Raw genomic sequence first — 18,785 nt, forward strand, 5'->3', positions numbered from 1 at the left:
AAATATGCTAATAAAGGAGACACCTAGGGAATCTCAAGAGACGAGAAAAAGAATCTTAATTGCAGGTGTTGCCCATCCATGTTTTAATGGGAAATTACTGCCTGCATGATGAAACCATCAATCACAAGTTCAAAAACTGTAACTCAGGTGTTAGAAATTTTGAAAACTTCTTCAATTTAAATGTTAGGGAACAATGAGAAATTATGTGTTGTAAAGACATAGCCAGTGAATTTGGAAAAAGACCTCAGCTAAAATACAACTTAAGGTTGATCTTCACTAAGTGATTTAAATTCCATCTCAATTTCCAATTCTGTAAATGAACATGAGTCAAACATGCTCTGCTTTCTAAAGAATTGTGGGACTAAAATCAAGAAGTGTGAAGGTGAAATATATACATTGGTAAATATCCTATAGATACAAGTTATTATTGTTACATAGCATACCTGACCTCAGTCTAGTTCTAGGATAATCTATATAATTTATATACCTGAATAATTAATATTTTCTATTGACCAAGGAACTTGTATTGCTCTCCTAGCCTAGGATGATTCTAAATAAATAAATAAATAAATAAAACATTTTAGAAGTGTGTTATCCAATAACTAGGTTACATATGAACATGTTTTAAACACATTTGTAAAAGAACTATCACAGTTATTTATATAATTTTTCAATGGTTCATTTCATACTCATGCCACATAGCATGCATCAACCCAATTCTAATTCATTCCAGACTTCCATGAACATATCACTATTATTGGGTGAAATTATATACCATATAATTAATCATCTAGTCCAGGATAATTCTGATAGTGAAAGATAGCATTAAAAATAATAAAAATTATATTTTAAAAATATGTATCTCAGTTACCAATTATTAGTTTGTTCCGGTATACTTATATAATATTTCTACCCAAACTATTTTTAAAAACTAAATTTTTTTAAAAAAACTGATATCATATATCCATGTTTATATGACATCAAATTTTATAATTTTTCATATTTATTTTCTAATCTTCAAAAAGTATAATCCAAATAGTTATTCTTGGCACACAGTCATGTATTTTAACCATTTCCCTAGCCATAGATGTCTTTAATACTGTGTTACAGTTATTTTTCTGAAAAATGCTTTTTTTCAAGTACGGTCTAATTATTATTGTTGGTCACTTAAATTTTACTAGCCTATTATATGCTCTACTTATTTCTTTGTAAAATTGGCAGCAATATTCCTCAAACTTTTATTTTATGGCTAATTGACTCTTTTTGGTAGATTATGATGTTTTAATCTATAAAATATTCTCTATATAGACAATGACATACTTGGTAAACTCAGGAAGATTCTACTAACTGGAAGATATCTCAAATCTCACATTTTCCTTCTTAAAAATATGCAAATATCTCAGCCCTAACATTTTCTTGGGTTGTGTATTTTTACCTCCAGTTGCTTTGACAAATATTTTACGAGTATTACTCTGTCCACCTTTACTACTAAAATTTGACTCCAGAAAGTTTGTATATTTCCAGAAACAATGAATATGAAAGAGTATTTTCCTCATATGCAGAATTTACCACTAAATGAGGTTTGGTTATTTTTGTGTTTTGTCAATTGGATGTGTGAAAAAAAATAGAACCTTATTTTAAAACGTGTGTGTGTGTGTGTGTGTGTGTGTGTTTTAATTACCTTGTTAGGATTGAAATATATGACCTATTTTTATTTTTTATAAGTTATACTGAGTATTAGCAATGGTAACAATACCAATAATGATTTATCATATATTATTCTAGTAGTAATAATAAATTATTTGAGGATTATATGAGACAATTCAGGTTAAGTGATTGGCAGAGCTGTCCCATAGCAAGAACTCAGTATTTTAGCTGCAAGTATTTTTTCTCTAGTGATTTCTCTGTTTGGTCCCTTTTTCCAATTTTCAGTGGTTTTTCTTTTTATTACTTTATTAATTTGGTATATATGTTAAAATCATTCTTCTTTGTAACATATGTTGCATTTTTTCCAGTTTATCATTTTATTTTAAGTTAATATATTGTATTACTGGGGTGTTTAGGGGATGATAGAACTGAAAACACACTTTATCCAGCTACTGGGTAAATTTGCATTTCTTCAGGCATAATCCTGAATGAACAATTTAAACACTAGAGGGTGAATGTAAGAAAAGATTAAATGAATTCAATCTTTGCCTGAAAAATTTCATAACTATGTTATAGTTAGGTAATAATCAAACAAATAAATACATCTTTAAACAAAAAAACTAATTTTCAACTTTGATTAAAGTAAGCCTTAAAAATAAAAAATTGACTCCTCTAAGATTTGCATGGTTTTAATAAGAGACCTACCTTGAGCTCAGGGTGACATGTGGAAAAGCAGGATTATTCACTGAAACTAATCTCATGTTTCTTTTATACAAAAGCAAATCCAAAATCAATTCTGCCTTAACAAAATTGATTTGGGATCAGGACTACATATAAATGCTGAATCAACACTCAAGATAACAAACTATATTGGAGACATTCTTAATGCAGATTGACAGTCACTAGATGAATGTGACATGATTGATCCTAGTTCTTGTTCAAATAATTATTCATTCATTCATGTCCAAATGATTTCCAAGGAAAAACTCTTCCCCTCCTTCCTTCTATTTTTGAAATATGTCCACTGTCCTCAAGTTCAAATGTCCTAAAATTTCCAGTTTTAATATATTAAGTATAGGTTTCCTAGAAACGTAAAAGCCCTGAAAAGTTCAGTAATTATCTCAATAACTTCCTAGAAATAAGCAAATTAAAAATGATTAGTATTAGCAAATGTTATTTTGAAGATATTCTCTGGAGGATTTTGTAGGTATTAAAGTTCTTGTTTTTGAATCTTAGATTCATATAGCATTATATTTGCTTTTTAATTTCTTCTTTCTGTCTCTTAAAGCTACCCTTTCACTTTTGGTCATCATAACTTCCTGACTTCAAACATGTATTATTTTAAACACATTGCCAAAATGTTTTGTTTTCAACCTATCACTCATTGTGCTATACAACCTTTATTTCAGTGGAACAATGCTCTTTGACCTGTCAATAAGAGTAAAACTGTTTCCTGACTTATATCCTATCAGTTAACAAAGAAGCTGTCCTCCCTTCACCAATGCTTTGAAAACTGAACTGTTATTTTCTGTACAGTCCTTCTTCCCATGACTTACATAGACTCTTGACAATCAAGAACACTGGCCTTAACCAGTCTAAATTGGCCTTATCTGAGTCTATCCCCTTCCTGAGGTAAATCTGGAAGCCCATTTTTCTTTCTGTTTTGAGTAATTAGAATCTAAGGATGGAAGATAATGAATCTAAGTTGAGTATATCTTCTCTGTAAATGCAACACCTTTGGTTGGATTGCCCAAAGTTTAATCATTTAATCATTTATGGAGATTATAAGAATACTTAACTATGGCCTAATATCTAATCCACAATTTCCAGCTCAGTCTTTATTAGTATTAATTTACTGATATTAATAGCAATGCTTTAATATCCTCTCTTTGACTCCACTGTTTGATATATCAATTGATTCTGAACTTAGAAGAAACAGGGGTGCAGTAAACCTCAATGCAGGAAAATAACCCCAAATCTAATATGTTTGTAGCCCAAACAGCCAAGTTAGCATATTTTCTTGACACTAGCCACAGCTGAAGGACCATAGATAAACATTTTGATTTACAATGGATTTTTCAGATTCTATTTCTTCCATATTTAAAATTTGTGAGATATTCACTATTTCCATGTATCTTAGTAACTATAAAGTGATCATTACTTGGCCTGCCCTATAGGAGGAAGCGTAGAAAAATATAAAATGCATGAAGCAGAATGAAAGTAAATCAAATTAGAGCAGAAATAATATATTGAAAGACTTTCCATGGCTTGGCTTCAAGGTTTAGTTTGAATTGAATTTATAACTTTGGATTCCCTGTATCTACTATATAGTGCTTAAGTCAGGTGTAGGTGTCTTAAAACAACTTACTACAGAATTAATTCTGCGAGTAGCTGACAGTAATATCTAGTTAATACAAATTCCCAAGCTCTTTCTTCCTTGTCTGCCTCTACTATAGGGAAAGTTACATATTCACCTCCCAGCTTTCCTGGAAGTTATACATTATAGAAGTCTAAACCTACTTGGGCTTCTATGAAAATTTAGTTTTCTTCATAAAGACTGAGAGAATTGGTACTGAACATTCCCTACAACTCGGCTGAATATCTCCTAGAACTTATTTTCCCAAGGGAAATTATTCATTAGTAATTAGCTACCCCAAGACAAATGGAAGTATTGACAGATAATATAGATCTTTATATGATATTCTCTACTTATAAACTTTGATTTCAAGGTCACTTTTATAAGGCAGTATATCTCATCATGCTCAGTTATACTGATTCAGAAGATGAAATTGTAATTTAACACTAACCATTATGAAAACTGTGGTTCTAGGGAGTATAAAGGTTTCAGGAGTAGAGCTTAAATCACAGTCACTGAGACCAGTGTTTAATTAGTTTGAGATACCTTCTCTACTTAATACTGTTATATTAACTTGCTGGAGCTTTATTTTTCGTTATTAAAGTCCCAGACTGATTAACTTGTTCTATGATCTGTGTAATCAATTGTTTATCATGAATTGAACCAACAGCTGCAGAACAGTTGGAAATCACCCAGGAGCAAAGGAAGACATTTCAGAAACAGAAAAAAAAAAATTCAGGGAACCAAGCCAACCAAAGTATAACTTATGCAAAGATGAGTTCAGAGGTGTCTTTTGTGTGCTGCTTCTTATGTATTAACAAGAATTAGTCACAGCCCTCAGGTCCTAAAGTAAAACACTGACACAATGTAGGAAGTAAATTATCTGTGAGCGTAATCGAAAAATCTGAGCTTCTATTTTTACACTAAAAAGTTTAATTATATTACCAGAAAAAATTATGGTGTTCCTCAGAGGTTTTTTATTGTTGTTTTTCTAATTGCATGCATCAACTGAACTCAAATCCATTTATTATTTTCACATATGACATAAAACAATTTATGTTTTGATACATATATTAAGAAATTCCTATTTAAAATAGATTTATAATTTATTAAACCTCTCAACTAGTTTAAGTGTTATAAATTATAATGACTAAAATTAAGTTAGGGAATGGTTAGCCTAAGCTATAAACAATGCATTCCATAGTAATGAATATTATGTATTTAATTATTTTTAATTAAGTAACTAGTTAATATTTAACACTAAATTAAATTCTCACAAAATATTTTGCTACTTAACTTCACAACTACATGCTTTCAAAAAAGAATACAGATAACATCATGGACCAAATAAAATAGATCAAATATAATTTTTTTGCCATAATTCAAATTTTAAATTATTTTCTTCATTTTGCTTTTGAGTGATGTTATTATTTATTTTTCTCATACTTTTCCTTACTTCCTTTCACAGGATTTGAATGCAATAAAAATTTTTGCACACACACTACCTCAGCATCTGCTTCTAGAAAATCCAATTTGTGACAATATGCTATATGTAAATCAGAGAAAATTCATTTTATAGCATTGTCTTCTAAGCAATATTTGTTCTATTAATTTAGCCTATTCCATTTTTCTTCCCTGATACAATTTTAATGACTTAGAGAAAGCATAAAGTTACTTTATATAAAATGATTGATCTTATTAGGTTTAGCAGCTTCATTTAAGAAAATTAATAATATGTCTTCCTGAACAGCTCATTGACTGTCTCCACTTTATCAATTCATTTTCTCAGTAAAAATGAGAGAATGAGATCAGAATGGGGATGTGTTGCAATAGAGCTATGAACAAGAGTGAGAAGTAATGTACTTTCCAACCTTACCAAATTGGCTCTACTGTTTTTCTCTATCTACCTATCTGTAATCATCTATCTCTTGTTTATTTATGCAACTTTCTGGTGGGGGGCAAGATAGTATTATAACCTTTTTAAAAGAAAAATACTAGAGAAACCTTTTTTATAATTTCAAAGTCTGTTTTACTAAAGATTTTTTAAATTGCCCAAGTCAGTTATTTTTGAGCATGTACAAATTCTCTACACTATCAGCATGAATATTAATTACATATATTTCACTGTAGACAATATATTAAGCTTAAGAATGTAAGAGGCAAACAACATCAGAAAATATTAATATAGTTATTGATTGACACATTCTTTGGGTATTTATACAGGTCCATCATATGAAAGATAATCTGGCACAGATCGCACATGCAAAGATTATTAACAAGTTATACCCTCTAAGGGCCTTACAATTTACCGAGGGAGGTAGACATACATATATATACATATATAAATACATATATATATATATATATGAATATGTAACTACAATATGGTGTAATAACTGCTGCTAAAAGAACCATGATGAAGACAATTATACATACGTGAAGAAACAACTAAAACAAGTATATGAATTGAGAGGGGGGTGACACAACACACACATACACCACACAGACACACATTCCTTTCAACTTCAAATACTACACAAATTATATTTCAGTTTTGGTTTAGACAACATTGTGAGCAAAATGGACATTTTAATAAAATGTATAGCTATGTAAATACCAATGCAAACAATGGCTACATAATATACTAACTATGCTTTTATTTCATCCTTTTACAACATTGTTTCTTCTGAAGTTGTTTGATACTTTTCTCTTTGCATTCTTGCTTTCCACCCACTTATCATTATTCCTCACCCAGCTGCTCCTCATAGGGTCATTTCCACAGATCTCCACAGGCCAGCCCGAACCCCTTGAGATCTCTAATCGTATTACTTCAATCTGCACTAGTGTTTCTAGGCTTACTACTCATTTTCACTCTGTGACTTCCTTCAGCATCATCCTCGGAAATCCTTCATCTGTTCTAATTGGACACAAAAGTTCTGGATTCAATATTTTTTAACTGTTTTGGCTGATGCCTTCTCTTATGTATTCTAGTTATGTACCCTCTTAATATAAATTTAGTTTTTTATGCTTTTTTTGTCTAAAGTGCTTTTAGTATCTGAAAGTGCTATTATTCTATTTAATGTTATTAACGCTCTGATTTACAACACTGATCCTTTATATTTATCCTATCTTCATCCCTTGGGAAGCTTTTATGATCTATTCATTAATCCTAGTATTTTAAAGGTTTAAGAAAATTGCTTAAGGAATCATGATTAAGGATTCCTTTCATTCATTTTCTTGGCTGTAGGGTGATTTATATTTTTATCTTTTGGGAAAATCTTATGTTATTTATTACCTTCCCATTTTTTCCTAAGTTCTTAATTTCTGAGTATCTTACTGAATTGCATCAGAGTCTGTGATATTTTCCAATCCTTTTCCTTTTTATTCTGTCTTTTGAACAATTTCTGAAACAATAACTTCTAATTATTCCACTGATTTTTTAAATTACAGACACATTTCTATTTTAAGAGATACTTCTTATTTTCTACATATTTATTTATTATTGGCATCCCAGTGTTGTTTCTCAGCTGAAGTGTCTCCACTTATCTCAGGATTTTTTTAAACCTTTTTTTTCTGTCTGCCTTAATGGCCTCTGTTTACATTCAGTTCAATTTTTATTTTTGAGGGTGTCTTGTGTTAGAGACTTTTCTCAAATGTCCAATGATCTGGAAACTCCATTCAGATTTAAGATAAAACTCTTTGAATTCCGGTTAGAAACTCATGGGAGTATGGTTGGACTTATGCGCTCATGGCTCCCCTATAGAGGAGATGACTTGCCAAGTCATTGAGAAAACAGCATAAAAGCAATAGGCCACAACCTATTAACTTATTTTACTGAAGGGATGTCTCTGGAGAAAGAAAAGAAACAAGTGACCTGGTCTAATCTTATCCATCTGAAGTCTGAGCAAACAGACTAATGACATTGGCCAAGAGTAAGAGACCTTAACTATGAAATCTCCTTAGCAAGATGTCCCTAGCTAAAGATTATCTATAGTAAATAATAACTGAGGTTCTATGAAGCATTGCTTTCTGAAAGATGTCACATGGATTAAATGTTTGGGATTTATGATAATTTCAGTGTTCCTCCTTTGCAGGTGAGCCTGTGAATCTAATGTAATGTTCTCCTCTCTTCTGGACCTGGGTGTCATGGACAAAATGGGAAGGATTTGAATTGCTACTCTTGATATCTCAGACATCCCACTACCTTGTCTGAGCATTTATGTTGCTTTTATAATTTATATTTAGTAAATCTTGATGTTAGAAAAGATCTATTATATGTATGAGTGTAATTTGACAATCTGATTCAGTGTGTTAACTCACCTGGCTTCTAGCGTTCTAAGAGGTAAGTATGGTAAGAAAGATGATATTCTTTCCTTTTAGGCTGTAGGCTCTTGCTCAGTCTAACTTTTCTTTTCTTTTCTCTTCTTCTCTTCTCTTCTCTTCTCTTCTCTTCTCTTCTCTTCTCTTCTCTTCTCTTCTCTTCTCTTCTCTTCTCTTCTCTTCTCTTCTCTTCTTCTCTTCTCTTCTCTCTCTTCTTCTCTTCTTTTCTTTTCTTTTCATTATGACACCTGTTCCTTATGTACATTGTGTCTGATATCCTGGTGCTTAGAAACTCTTCTGCTCATTTTTTTCCCCCAGAAATTAAGCCTCTTTCCTGTCTTGGAAAGTATCAGGTTAGCTGGATTAATAAGGGAGATGATAATTATCAAACTTAACTCCATAAAAAGTTCCAAGTAACCTTTTCCTTTCAGTTACACCACTGGCTCATACTTCCAGTTATGTGGAATCTACAATATCTGAAAGTTTTGAGCTACCTCAATTAATTTTCTTGGTTAATATCCTAATATGTGGCATCTTTTGTCTTTAAACTATCAGTTTTCTATTTCTCAAAACTGTGTTGCAAATAGTCTAGTGCTCTTTCCCTTTCTCTTTGTATTTGTGCATGATTATATAATTTAATCATTTACTTTCTCTTTTAGTATGGTTTTCAATGGGACTGGACATTCAGTGCATATAAAACCCAGGAAATTATCTTTTTATTGAGGACAAGATTTACTGTAATATATTTCAAATCTCAGTAATACAGATTATGCAATATTACTTCCAAGACATCTACAAAGACTTTTTGTTAAAAAATAAGCATTTAAACAGTTTTTTCACCATCTGTGATCCTAAATTCCAAAGGAGGTTCTGTTTCTCTTAATGGCCAAGTTAGTTCCTATCTGAATGATTCTCTATGTAAAATAAATATAAACACTGGATAAAATGTAGAAAAGTAAAAAAAGACCACCTGAAGGCATTGAAAATGATTCAAAATGGGTAGATTCTGGAGGGTAGGCTAACTAGAAGAATGGAATGACATAGATAGAGTCTCTTATTTACCATGGCTTTTAGACTGAAGGCAGTTCAGGACTGTGCCATGCATGGTGGTCAAAAATCCAATAGAAAATGCATAGTGTTTCTGATTTGAAAAATAGTCCAGAGAGAAGAGTTTGAGGCACCCACAGGTGCTAGTGAAGGTGCATACTGTACAAGAAAAGGCAAGAAAGGGAGAAGATCCCCAACTTGAGGTTATAAACTAGGTCTGGATCTCTAGAACAATGACTTTGTGGGGCCATGTGCCAAGCATTTCCTCCAAGAATGAAGTAACTCAACCACGACTTAAACTGCCATTCACAGATTTCTCAGTGTGATTTCAACCAAGTAAACTGCATATCTCTATATGTAACTATCTCTACAAAATCCATAATCTCTAAAACATGACATTCACAGTCTCCAGTGTTTATCCTAAATTATGACAAAATATGAAGAAACAAGAATGTTTTTCATTCTTAAGAGAATAATCAACAGAGACTAACACAAAGATAACTCAGATGTTGGAATAAGCATACGTATTTTAAAGGAATATGTAAGAAAAGATGTTTGGAATGAATGAGAAGTTAGGGAATCACAAAAGAGACATAGAAACCAAGAAAAAATGACTATGTGGAGAAATTTATGAAGTGATTTTCAAATTTGTATGGAGCAAAGTTCTATAATATTCAAAGCAATCTTGAAAACTAACAGCATGGTTGAATTACAGCAACTGATTTCAGGACTTCCTATAAAGCTACAGAAATCAAAATAAAGTGGTATTGGCAAACAGAGCAAGAAAATGGAATATGACATCCAGAAATAGACCCACATTCATATGAGTCCTTTTGTTTACAAGACACCAAAGCAATCTATGGGAACGTGTAGGGGAAAGGTTTAATTTACAGTCCTGGGTTGCTCAAACTCTGCACGTTCTTTACAAATGCCTATATTCAGGACTTGCGCTTGGTTGGCTGTTGGGAAATGATCTCTGAGCCCTTGAATGTTCTGCCTGAGAAGAGAGTTTTTGTTTGCCAGTCACTTTAAAACATGTGGTACAAATTTGATTAATTTATTCTTATAACATGATGCATGGTGTATGCATATCTTTGTTCTAAGGGTCTGGAGTCTGAATAGCTGAGATAAGTCATGCAAGTGCTTCCTGTCTTTGTCTACTTTATGCTTTCAAGACTGATCCCCTGGATACCAAAGCTTGGGTGAGCTTAACCGACTGGCAACACTATATATGTGTTGGCACACATCACACTGCTGAGACAATTAAGCACATCCAGGTGACTCCACTGGGAAAGAATACCTGGAAGTTTGTGCCTGGTTTCTCCTGGTATTTGTCCCATGTACCTTTACCCTTTGCTCATTTTAAGGAAGGAACATGAAAGCTTGTTCTGGTTTAGTGGTATTGCTCTATACTGTGATAAGGGTTTGGTTTAATGGTATTGTTCTACACCTTGATAAGGGTTTGATGTATTCATTTGTCAAAATGTATCAAATGATACACTAGTTATTTATGCATTTTATTGTACATAAATTTCACCTAGAAATGATTTTAAACAAATAGCAAAACCTACTTAATGGTGTGTATGCTGAATTTTCAGGGTAACCCGCATTAATATCTGCAGCTTACTTTGAAATGCTTCAAAAGGAAAATAGAATAATGGATAGAAATAGCAATAATAGACAAGTGGATTGATCTGTGTATAAAACAAGTCTAGTAAAATGTTAATGCTTGACTCTAGATGATGAGTACATGAGTATTCAGTATAAAATTCTTTCAATTTGTGTGTTTAAAAGTTTTCCTAATAAAATATTTGAAATATTAAAACCTGGAACATTACAACAAACATTCAATTTGTACTGTGATTTTAAAGCTGAACTATTGATTTCAATAAAGTTTCCTCAAGAAAGGCTTTTTGAAAATTTTATGTTAAAAAATTTCCTATTGGTCTCTTAGTTATCTTAAAAATATTCTGAGAAAAGTCAAGATACTGTACATTATCTATAACAGTAAATGAACATCTTCTGTTCCCATTACTTTGGTTTAAAACTGCCACTATAGATTGCTAAGTAGTTAAAATTTGCTGGTCTTAAAGCAACAGTCTATTTTTAATCTTGGGGTAGATTATACTAGCATAAAATGCCAAATGGATCCATTAGTTAATTAAAAAAACGTAGTTGCCTATAAGATTATGAACTCAATAAAGAAAATGAACTAGAAAGAATGAAATAAAAAGTTCTATTAGGCTTATTATAGTCTATAATGTTCTCATTGTCTAGAAATAGTCTATTGGAATCTGGTTATATTTCATGATTATGCCCTTATATTGTCTCTATTCTTTCTGTTTAAAATTTTATAACTCCTTTAAATGTATTCATTTTCATCATCTTTTAATCTATATTTCATCCAAGCAACAAGATGAATGGCAAAATGAGGTAGATATGACAACATTTTAGGCATATTCTCATTTTCTTATATCCTCTCTTAAAGTTCATCCTAACATGCACATTGCATTTTACTGAAACACAGTGCATTATCTTTAGTAAGATATCTGAACTTAATAAGAAACAAATCAAAGCTAGAATTGAACAAAATACTTAATGTAGAAATTTTTAAATCACTTCAATGTTTCTGCTACCTTTATAGACAGCTACCTGGATAATGTATGAAGGTTTCTATTATTTTATTTTCACATAATATTATAATAATACAAGTACAACAGGGACCATCACTAAGTTTCTTCCTATTTGCAATTCCTGTTTTCTCTTCTATTTGATAGTATTAATCTTGTAGGTGACATTCTCGCTGTCATCTCAACATTTTTACATGAAAAATGTAAAGATTTCAAAACACAATTATTTGTACCTCTCTGTCCTTCCAAATTATTTCATACCTATTTATATAGTATAATACTAGTGTGCACTTGGTGACTGCACTTAGCATGACTACACTGACATGGTGTGTTATACTATTGAATTGGATGTGATTAACCCCATCCTTACCCCCTAGGAAGGATCCTGATTTACATAATTCACTCAGAACAATCTCAATACTCTGGTCACAGCAACGACTGAGGTGAAATCATCAAATTGCAGCTCAAGGCTGTTTTAGTTCTAAAAGATGAGGAAAAAAGTATTCTTATTCTTGCTTTGTACATCGGTGTACAGATGTGAGACTTCAATTGCCCTAGGAACTTTGCTACCAAAAGGGAATCTATCCTTATGAATGAGCTGAGACACAACAGAAGGTAGATAAGAAATGGAGGCAAGGAGATGATGGAGCTACATTTTAAAATTAAGATTTCTGAGGACATTTTCAAAATGTAAAACAATAAATTCCTTTATTGTTCAAATCAACTTGAGCTGGGTTTTAAGTATTTTTAACTGAAATCATTTTAACTAGAGCATGTACTCACATGTCAGTTTGTGGTTACTCTTTATATATATGCATTTCTCCCATATTAAATCATGAACTACCAGAGATCAGAAGACATAACTTCTTCATTTCTCTCTCTCCAAAACCTAGGAGACAGCCTGATTCATATAAGAATTCAGTGAATATTTGTTTTAAAAAATGAGTGTGGTACTATTGGCTACATGGATTTTTCTTTTTAGTTGCACATACCATTTTTTTCAAATTAGATATATATACTTGAGTCTCATTAGTCAAAGATCTATGAATTTGTCAACTCTCCAGAATTTACTTGTAACCTCCAAATCAATGCTCATGGTGCTTTTGCAGTAATTCTCAGAAACCTTGGAAAATTTTGAGTCATCAGATGTGCAAGTGCCAAGATGAGGTCAAACAAAGTCTGCCTTGTTTCAGCTATCATACGGAAATGACCAGGGGATGGAGGTGGTAGGAAAAAGCTCAGTACAGTGTAACATCTCCATTCCAATGGCTTTGGGGACTGGCACTTGTTAGTGGGAGGGTTCAGCAAGTCACTAAACACTTTTGAACTTCAATTTTTCTTCTGTAAAATAATAATAATAAAAAGAGAACCTAGGCATCCAAACTGGAAAAGTAGTAAAATTATGTCTGTTCACAATGACATGATCATATATATAAAAAACACTAAGATTCCACTGTTAGAATAAACAAATTCAGCAAAATTTCAGGATACAAATTCAACAGGCAAAAATCAGTTGCATTTTTCTACACTAACATGCCAAAAAAGGAAATTAAAAAACAGTCTTATTTACAATATCATCAAAAAAAAAAACCACTCAAGAATGAACAACCAAGGAGGTAAAAGAAATAAATGCACATGGAAATCTACAAAACATTGTTAAAGAAATTAAAGAAAACGCACAATGGAAAGCCGTTTAGTGTTTATGAACCGTTTAGACTTAACATTGTTAATAAGATGTCAATACTACCCAATGTGATCTACAGATTCAATTCAACCTTTATGAAACTATTAACACTTTTTTTGAAGAAATAGAAAAATCCATACTAAAATTCATATGAAATCTCAAGGAACCCTCAAAATCCAAAACTTTAAATAAAAATGAACAAAGTAGAAATTACACTTCCTGATTTCAAGTTTACAACACAGGTACACTAACCAAAGCAGTGTGGTACTGGCATCAAAACAAACATACAGACCAAGGAAATAGTATAGAGAGCCCAGAAATAAACCATCACATATATGGCCAACTGATTTTCAGTAAGAGTGCCAACACCATCTAATGGGGTAAGTTCCATAGATGAATGGTAGAGATGGTTGCACAGCCAATATATTTAATGCCACTCAACTGTACATTTAAAAATGATAAAATGTATGTTTCATATATTTTATCACAATAAAAAAAATGAATGGGAGGAAGAGACAAATCTTCAGTGGAGAAAAATTCTAAATATATAGAAGATATGCCATCATTAGTGTCTACTCTGTAGTGTGAGCTATACAGAGTGACTTCCAAAGGATACAGTAGGTGAAGGAGGGAGAAAGAGTAACTACAGTGGAGATACCTGACAAACACCACCTCGATCAGGTTATCAAGGTCAATATCCATAGGGATAAGCCATACTGATAGCGTATACTCTGGATATGAAGTAATAGGAATGGTACTTTTCTGCTATGGTCTTACTTCCAAAAATCTTGACAAGGAAAATCATGAGAAAACCATTAGACAAATCCCAATCGAGGTATGTTCTACAAAACCCCTGACGAGTGTTCATCAAAACTATGAAGTCATCCAAAACAAGAGCCATCAGTCCAGAGAAGACTTGGATTTGAGACATGGCAATTAAATGCAACTTGGTATGGCTGATGGGATCTTTAAACAGAAAAAGATCCTAGGCAAAAACTAATGAAATCTGAATAAAGTATGGACTCTACTTAATAATAATGCTGGTTCACTAATTGCAGCAATTAACCATACAAATATAAAATGTTAATGATAGGTGAAACTGGGTTTTTGTACAAATCTAGAACTGTTCTAAGATGAAAAGTTTGTAAAGAAAAAAAAAGGGAGGAAATGGGTAGACAAGCCACAGACTATGAAACAAAATCCATAAAATATTTATCTAATAAAGGGCTTCTATTTAGATATATAAGATTCTCACATTTCAACAATAAAATACAAAAGTTTTAAATGGGGAAAAGTTATTTTCTTAGGTTATTTCCGGGGAACTATTTCAATTGATTTTTTTTTATCTGGATGAATATTTGGGTGGGGAAATCAAAGTAAATAATCACGCCTGTCCTCTAATGATAATGCTGACATACTAAAAGAAACTCACAGCTAACCAGAGATGCTAAGTCTTGGGATACACATTGACTACTTTCCCTTTAAAATGATGTGGCTTTGCTTTATAGATTATATTTAAGTGGATGAAATAGAGGAAGAAATAAAAGGTGAAGACATTAACTCATGAGGCCCAGCTAAGGATTTAAATTTTATAGTCTGACTGAATTGCATAATCTGTAGATAAACAATATTAAGGCATTTGTCAGTGCTTTTTACCAATTAAACTTATTCTTAAGTCAAAAATCATTGTTTTTTACTAAACTTTTTCTTAAATCAAAGCATTTTTCTTAACTTTCAATCTCAAATACTCTCTATAAATTTACTTTACCTTCTTTCTCACTCTACTTTGGAAAGTCATTTATTTATTTCACTAATAAACATACCCTCATATTCTGTTCACGGTTTGTGCAATGGGGCGGAATAGGTGGTAAACTCTAGGCTGGAATAGAACACAAATATGGTATAGAATTTCCCCTAAATAACACAGAAGGATTAAAAAAAAAGGTAAGATTTGAAGGTTGTGGACATAATGCTTTGTTTCAGATAATAAATTGTTATATTTTCAGTTCTCAGTAGGAGTCGCTTAATTTAAAAGTTAAATTGAATGAACCAGGTATTGTATTGTTGCTTACTTCAAAATTAGCCATTCAATTAATGAGAGATGTTGGCAAGGGTTAAGGATCAAGGACTCTGCATTATTCATTCATGTATTTATTATGTATTTCCTGCCACGGTACATTTCCCTGAATCTATGTCTTATAAATAAGAATTGGAAACATTGTAACACACTGAATACCAATGTATCTTAGCTGTGTAGAAATATATTAATATGCACATGCATTAAAATCATAGCATATTAGACTTAGGACCTTATAGGTCATTTAGTCCAATTTTATCATTTTTCAAGTGGTTTGAAGTAAGCATGGGAGTTATTCTTCAGAACTGAGAGAAAGACTAAGTTAAATAGCTACTCAAAATTCACATGCATACTTAGTTTCAGAACTAACTAGAGCTAGAACCCAGGCATCTTTATATTCATTGTAACACACCCTCTACTTCATTAGGCTGATAATTTGAAAATGTGACAATGTTATATCAACTTTATATGAAAACATGTGAACTCTGATAACATTAAATAAAATATAAATAATTTGTACATATATTTTAAACAATTCTTTACAAATACTATAAATTACATTAAATATAATTGGCCATTTTATATTTTAGTGCAATTGAGAAAGAACTAGTATAAAGTGATGAGGGTCAAACACAAAATTCTGCATTTCTTTCATTTGGAAAATATCTGATCTAATTTTGTATATTGGATGTATAGTCTTACTCTTCCTAATGGTGCAAAGGTAAATAAATTCCAACACTTTTGTAAGTAAAATTAATTTTAATGAATTCTAAATATTAGGCAAAATAAAAATAGCTAGCTAGAACATGGACAATAATTTATTCAGAATTGGGTAAAGTATCATCCCAGAGTGTTTGTGTCCTCTACTTCAAAATCTTCTCATTCCATATCTGTTTTCATAAATAATCTAGAAGCTAACTTTAAATAAAGCTGAAAGTTAGAATCTGCTTGATTTAGTAGAAAGAAATATGAATGGGAGTTAGAAGACCCATATACAATATTAAGCATTGCCATTGACCCATGTAACTAAACAATTCATTAGTCCTCATCATCTTTAATTTTGTGGAACAGGGACAAATGACATATTTTTGTTACTGTTTTATCTGCTTCTAAATTCCATGTTTATGATTATATTTTACTACGAAAAATGTCAGGTCTTGTGGTTTACTTCACTGATCTTATAACATAAACTGAAATTCAAAGGTGACAACAATAATACTTAAGAGTGTTTATTGAAAAATAAAATAAAATAACTCAAATAACTTGCTATTACTTAAATGATTGCAGGCCACAAATAAACTTTTTATGTCACTAAAATTTAATTAAGGACTATTAAAAGTATATTCACTAATTGCTTGACTCTTCAAGATAAATAACAGTTCTTCCTTGTTTATTTTTAGAAACAGATCTTCAAAACATAGCAAAAATATTGTTCAAGGGTACAAACATAACTATGGAACATGTAAGTCCTAGAGATCTAATGCACAGTATAGTAAATATAGACAACAATATTGTTTTATAATCATCAAACCTTGCTAAGAGACTAGATCTTAATTATTCCCACCACAAAAAGAAATGAAAATTATATGACATGATAGAGGTTCTAAGTATCCCTATAATGGCCATCACTTTACAATATATATTTGTATCAAATCAACATTTTGTATACCTTCAATATACATGTTATATTTCAAATACATTTCAATAAAAAATTAAAACTCATTATCAATGGAAAAGAAATCTAGCAAAGATTCTGAAATAAAATGTAATTGTGGGAAAGAAATAAACTTTTATCAGATGCCCTATATTATGGTAAAATAATGACTATCTGGGAAAAGTTTAAAAAGTCTGGGTCAGGGAAATAATTGGATTTGAGGAATTTATTAACTATAATTCATGTACTTGTTTTTGTATTCCATTTAAATGTAGAGGATCAGTATAGAAGCTTCTATTTCTACCCATGTGACAGATTCAACCAGAATCACCTCTGAAATATATAGCTTGAATGCACTGAAAAATAAGTAATATCCCCATTGACCAAAGAAGAGAGAATTGAGAATCAGAACGAGAACATGAGTTGTCATTACAGTTATGTTTGGTGGTTCTGGTGGCTTCCAGCCTCAATAAAAACAGTCCCTTAGTTATACTGCCCAGACAAAGAAATGAAGGATGAGACATGGGGCCACATGAAGTGAGGGTGAATGCTGTGTGCTCTGCCTAATGTCAGAAACTAGGATAGGCTATGCTCTCAGTGCAAAGGTTACACACACACAAATAAATCTTATAGACAGAAACCTTATATATTCTTTTTAAAAAAGAATTTCAAAATGCTATAATTTACTGTTTTACTTCATGTTTATATTATTGTCACTTTATTGAAAGCTCTTATTGAACATATATTCATTTATTTGCAGATTTCTGCCAAAATTCTGATCATTCAGTTTCAAATAGTTTTTAGAGAGAATTATTGTGAAAATGTACACAAAGCAGAGTTTGTTTGAAAAAGTTAAGACTAAATATAAGACTGTAAACCATTTTTGTATATTTATGCCATTTTTCATATAATTACACATGAAGAATAGCAATTCAGAATGTTTTTATAGTCAGTGATGGGAGGGATCTCTTTTCACAGCTCATGAGAATAAACCATACTTTTGATTGAAAGAATGTCTATTGTATATAATGCATCTGGAGCTTTTCACTTAGAAGTCAGATGTTTCGTTCATGAATATCATAGTCAGTGAATGTTAAAAGAAGGCAATGATCCTAGATTGGTGAGGCTGGACTAACATCCTATTTTGTAGGCATCTGTAATAGCTCTGTAATTACAAGGGAATTACATGTTCCTACAAATTACTTGATAATTATACTTGATATTATCAAGTAATTCAAAGATTAGTTAGTATGTAACTTACAATTTTGAGATCCTGTTGCAATATAGTCCTTTCCTTATTTTAAGGGTTTGCTGATACCCAAAATAGTGGACATTCAAAATATATTTCTAATTATTTTTAGGTTACTTTC

Source organism: Manis javanica, chromosome 5 (assembly GCF_040802235.1).
Source record: "Manis javanica isolate MJ-LG chromosome 5, MJ_LKY, whole genome shotgun sequence".
Classification (NCBI taxonomy): domain Eukaryota; kingdom Metazoa; phylum Chordata; class Mammalia; order Pholidota; family Manidae; genus Manis; species Manis javanica.